The sequence below is a fragment of the Castor canadensis genome, chromosome 13 (genome assembly GCF_047511655.1).
Source record: "Castor canadensis chromosome 13, mCasCan1.hap1v2, whole genome shotgun sequence".
In the NCBI taxonomy this organism is placed as follows: Eukaryota; Metazoa; Chordata; class Mammalia; order Rodentia; family Castoridae; genus Castor; species Castor canadensis.
In genome coordinates this window covers 61,119,078-61,123,792 of record NC_133398.1, presented here as the reverse complement: position 1 = coordinate 61,123,792, position 4,715 = coordinate 61,119,078, and the positions used below count along the sequence as shown (strand labels likewise).

The 4,715-nt window shown below is 36.8% G+C and overlaps 2 pseudogenes; both read left to right on the top strand.

The window, feature by feature from the left end:
- The first annotated feature begins 936 nt into the window (after window positions 1–936).
- LOC109702860 (protein preY, mitochondrial pseudogene) lies at window positions 937–1,394 on the top strand (annotated as a pseudogene).
- A 105-nt stretch (window positions 1,395–1,499) lies between these two features.
- On the top strand, window positions 1,500–1,877 carry LOC109702861 (phosphatidylinositol N-acetylglucosaminyltransferase subunit Y-like; annotated as a pseudogene).
- The last annotated feature ends 2,838 nt before the right edge of the window (window positions 1,878–4,715 follow it).

Genomic DNA, 4,715 nt, shown 5'->3' with positions numbered 1-4,715 from the left:
TGGTCTCCTCCCTGATCTGATGAGACAGATTTAAATTGTCAGGTCAATACATGAATTAGGAAGAACTGAAGAGCTTAATCCAGTCGAGACTCACAACCCTTTTCCTTCATTTTCGGAGAGGTGCGAGATGGTGATCTACAGTGTGATTTTATTTTAGACATCCCTCGTTCTACTTTCTCTGTCATTAGAAAGAATTCAGTTGATTAGAGAAAACATGAACCTCTTGTAATTCATAACAGGAAAATCAATCTTTTGCAATCAATTTAGAGTTTTTCTCTTGGTATATATGACTATTTGAAAACACTACTATAACATCACTTGTGAGCCCTTACTAAATGTTTTAAAACTTCAAATCTGAAAATACAGTGAAATACTAGTTAAAAGTATATGGGCAATTTCACACAATAACATTAAATTAAAGAAATGTTTCAAACTGTATAAACATGTTTTGAATTATTACTACAGATTTATAAAATCAATTGCTTATCTGAGAGTGTATGCGTTATGTAAAATTGCTTGAATCTTTAAATGGTGTTTAAAAAATGAAAAGAATAGACAATTCACTTTTTTGTGGTTGTGGCGATTAAACTCAGGGCCTTGCACTTGATAGGTAGGCACTCTATCACTTGAACCACATCCATAAACGATTTTGTTTTGTTTTGTTTTGATACAGGGACTTACTTTATGCCTAGGCAGACCCGGATTACAAATCTCCCATTTATGCTTTCTATGTACTGGGATCATAGGAGATGCCACCATACCAAGCTTTTATTAGTGAGATGGGGTTTTGCAAATTTTTTGCCTGGGATGAATTTGAACCACAATCCTACATATCTTTAACTTCCAAGCTCCTAGGAATGCAGGCTTCAGCTCAACAATTCACTTTTTATACTTAACAATAGAAATTTTTCACATCAATGATAACTGGAGCCGTCAATGGGTAAGAGGCTGTTTCTTTGGACTTCCATTATTGTATTGCTAGACCATGGTGATAGGGTGTGTTAAAAAATGTATCCAGAATGTGTTGGGGAGTAATTATATGCATACAGAATTAGAACTACTTTAAAATTTTAACTCTGGGAGGAGACAGCCGCGGACCAGGGTTGTGCGGCCGCGACGCCGGCAGGTGTCTGCACACAACCGGGTCGCGACTCTCGGTGGATCCGGGCGAGAAGGCGGAGGAGCCGCCCCGCACCTTCGACCCTGCGCTGCTGGAGTTCCTGGTGTGCCCACTGTCCAAGAAGCCGCTCAGATACGAAGCATCAACAAATGAGTTGATTAACAAAGAGCTGGGAATAGCCTATCCTATCATCGATGGGATTCCTAACATGATACCCCAGGCAGCTAGGACAACACATGAAAATAAGAAGCAAGAAGAAGTGAAGCAGCACTAGACCATAATTTAAAAAAACAAAACAAACAAACAAAAAAACACAACTAAATTTTTTTAATACTATCTACCTTTTCAAACGGTGGCGAGTAATAAGTGAAAGAGAAGAATGTTTCTATCTCTGCCAACCTTGAATGTTCTTATTCCGCTATCTCTTTAGCAGGACTGTTCTACTCTGCCTCTGTGGAAAAAAACTTCCCGCAGGGCTGCACCAGCACAGCCAGCCTTTGCTTTTACAGTCTGCTCTTGCCAATTACCATAGCGGTGTATGTGTTCTTCCACCTTTGGACTTGGATGGGCATTAAACTCTTCAGGCATAACTAGTACAGCCACAGTCAAGATGATGGAGGTATTAATGATAGGTCTTAGGTGTCTAGCTCTAAAAACTCAATTAGCTGGAGATACTCCAGACTCACTGGTTTGGTTTTGGGAGGCTTAAGCTGCAGAAGCTTCTTTGATTATACTTTTGTTCCCTCGTTTTTTGGAAGAGTCTTCTTCTGTTATCAGAAGAAATGGTTCAACAAAATGTCCTGGTGGAGATTAACAGTCCTAGTCATCATCTAAGGACTATTTCTTGTCCCAGTCATATAAAAGTTACTTGGCATTTTGTTTGTTTAGCTTCATGGTCAGTAGTAAAGCCACATGTTAGGCTGATTCAAATGATGCCCAAGGAGCTACATTAGAGTAGATGTAGAGAAATGCCTTAGAACTAGTATGAGATAAAATGATAAATTGGAAACTGGAAATTTCATGTACTTAAATTCTGAGTTCGTAAAAAATTTTTTTTGGCATCAAATGCTTACATTAATAAAATTTAAGATGTTGACAGTTTCCCTTAAAAAGCTCAATTTACAAGGTTTTTATTTGTTTTGTCTCAGAGTATGATACTAAGGGAGGGAAAATGTGGACGTGTGTATTATGTTTGCACAGGCACTGAATACCCAAAACAGGATCACTTCCAGGAAAGTGGGTACTTGGGGTTGGTAAGGATAGGGATGGAAGCTGATTGTGTTCTATTCAGCTTAGAGCCATGTGTTGAGGTACACTTAGTTTTTTCCTGTCTTAGAAGATCTGTTTAGCAGTAAGGGCTTGAGCCCTGATTTTTAGAACTTTAACAGGACTGTTTGAACATGGTACAATGACTACTTTGGAGGCATACCATGAATGTTTTAAAAGTTACCCTGAAGAAACCTTAGAATTGAGCATGTTTATTTTTCCTGTGTTGGGGATCCAGTCCAGGGCTTTATGCCTGCTAGGCAAGGGATCCACCTCAAGATCCTCCTTCCTTAGCCTCTCCTGCTGGGTGGGATTACATGCCTGTGTCAATATGCCGAGACCTTAATTGGCTCTTAATTAGCATCTTAACAGTAGTTTAATAGATTTAGACAGTGATTCTTAACCATCAAGAGAAAATTTAAACATCAAGAGAAAATTTTCCTTTGCATTAACTCAGTGTATAAATCACATTCTTAAATGTGATGGCAGTATGTGAACGGGATGACTATAGAGGTTCTCAGTCATTTCCTGCAGGAGTGTTGTTTTAACTCAGTCTCATATTTGACCTGCTGAGAGTGGAGAATATGAATGAACTGGTTTTGCTAAGCACTGTATCCTGAGAAACCATTCTCAACTTTGGAAGTTAAGCATTTTAGGAAGCTGACAATATACCTCCGGGGAAATTCAGTATTTTAACTCCATTATTTCACTAATAGAATCTACTTAGCAACCATACATACCAACTATGCCAGGGTCAGTTCTAAGCATAGTGTAGTCTCATCTTAAAACTTAAAAGGGGTAGGTCCTGTCAGCACCATTTTGCAGATGAGGAGGCTGACTTACCCAAGACACCAGCTACTAGTTGAACTGAAATTCAACTAGGAAACTGGTTTTCAGTCTTCTCTTCACCACCGTGTATTGTGTCTCCTCGTTTTGAGCAAACTCTTATTTACAAGAAAAATAAGATTAGGAACCAAAATACTAATTCTTACTCAATATGGACTAGGAACATATAAATACCATATTCTTCAGTTAGAGAGGAGAAATAATTTCTAATATGCTACAACATAGTAGGGTGACTGAAGTTCATGACAATTTATTTTATATTTTATAAAGAACTGGGAGAGGAGTCTGGAGCTCCACAACACAAGTGTTTAAGGAGAGGGAAATGTTAATTGTCCTGATTGGGTCGTCACAGATTGTTTATGTGTATAATTGTTTATGTGTATAGAATTATACTGTACCCCATAAATTTGTAAAGTTATGTATCAATTAAAACACTGCATGCTTTGCTCCAGTAAAAAAAAAAAAATTTAACTCTGGTAGTTTTATTTCTTTTTACTGTCTACATTATTATGCATTGATGGTACAATTTTACAAGTTACAGTGTTCCTTCAGGTCCTTTGAATTTAATAACTCCTTAATTGTCATTTCAACATGTTTATAGGAAGCAAAGAGAAGAGATCTGAAATGTATTTTTAAATACTCTCTAACCAGACATGTGATGAATCCAAAAGTATAACTATGTTAGTGTGTTCTCTCTTTGCTAATAAGATTCCCTTGGAAATAACAAACAGAATAGTTCAGTAATTTAAAAACTGGCACATTATTGCTTTAATAGGAACTGTGAATATTTTATCACCATGATCCCCAATGAATAATTCTGCTTTGTTACTTTCCTTCGAGAAGAGTTCTGGAAGCTAGGATATGTGGTGATAGAATGTGTAAAACCATGAGATTTCCTACCAAATGACAGTGAAAAATTTTGGGCATTCTCTTCAGAATATTGAGAGATATTCTCCACAATGTGGAGCAGTTATTTGTTAATCTTTTCTAAATATTGGGATTAGCTTATCATGTCCTCTTTTGAATTTTCATTTTAACCTTTCATTTGTTTCAAATCTGTTGCATACTAAATAGCCTCCTTTTAAGTCTCTAGTATTTCTTCATTAACATTATACCTCTGGTTTTTGTCATAACGTCATGCACTCTTAGTCTTATAATGGTTTCATCAAAGATACTTTTTTGCATACCTACTATGTGTAAGAGGGAATATTGTAACTTCTTAAAATTGTACCCAGTATTTCATGAACTCACCTATATTTTTCAGAGTATCTCACCATTAGGGAGAGTTTATGAGAATAATTATGGCCTTTATATGATAAGTCATAATCAGATGCTATGAATGGTCAATATACTACCTGCATGCACTTTCTCTTCCTGCTGTGTTAATCCTGGTAGCTTTTCAGCTACTATGGACTCTTCTGACCAACATAGGAACTGAGATATACAACATAGTAAAAGAGCAAAAGGAAACCATAAAACAAAG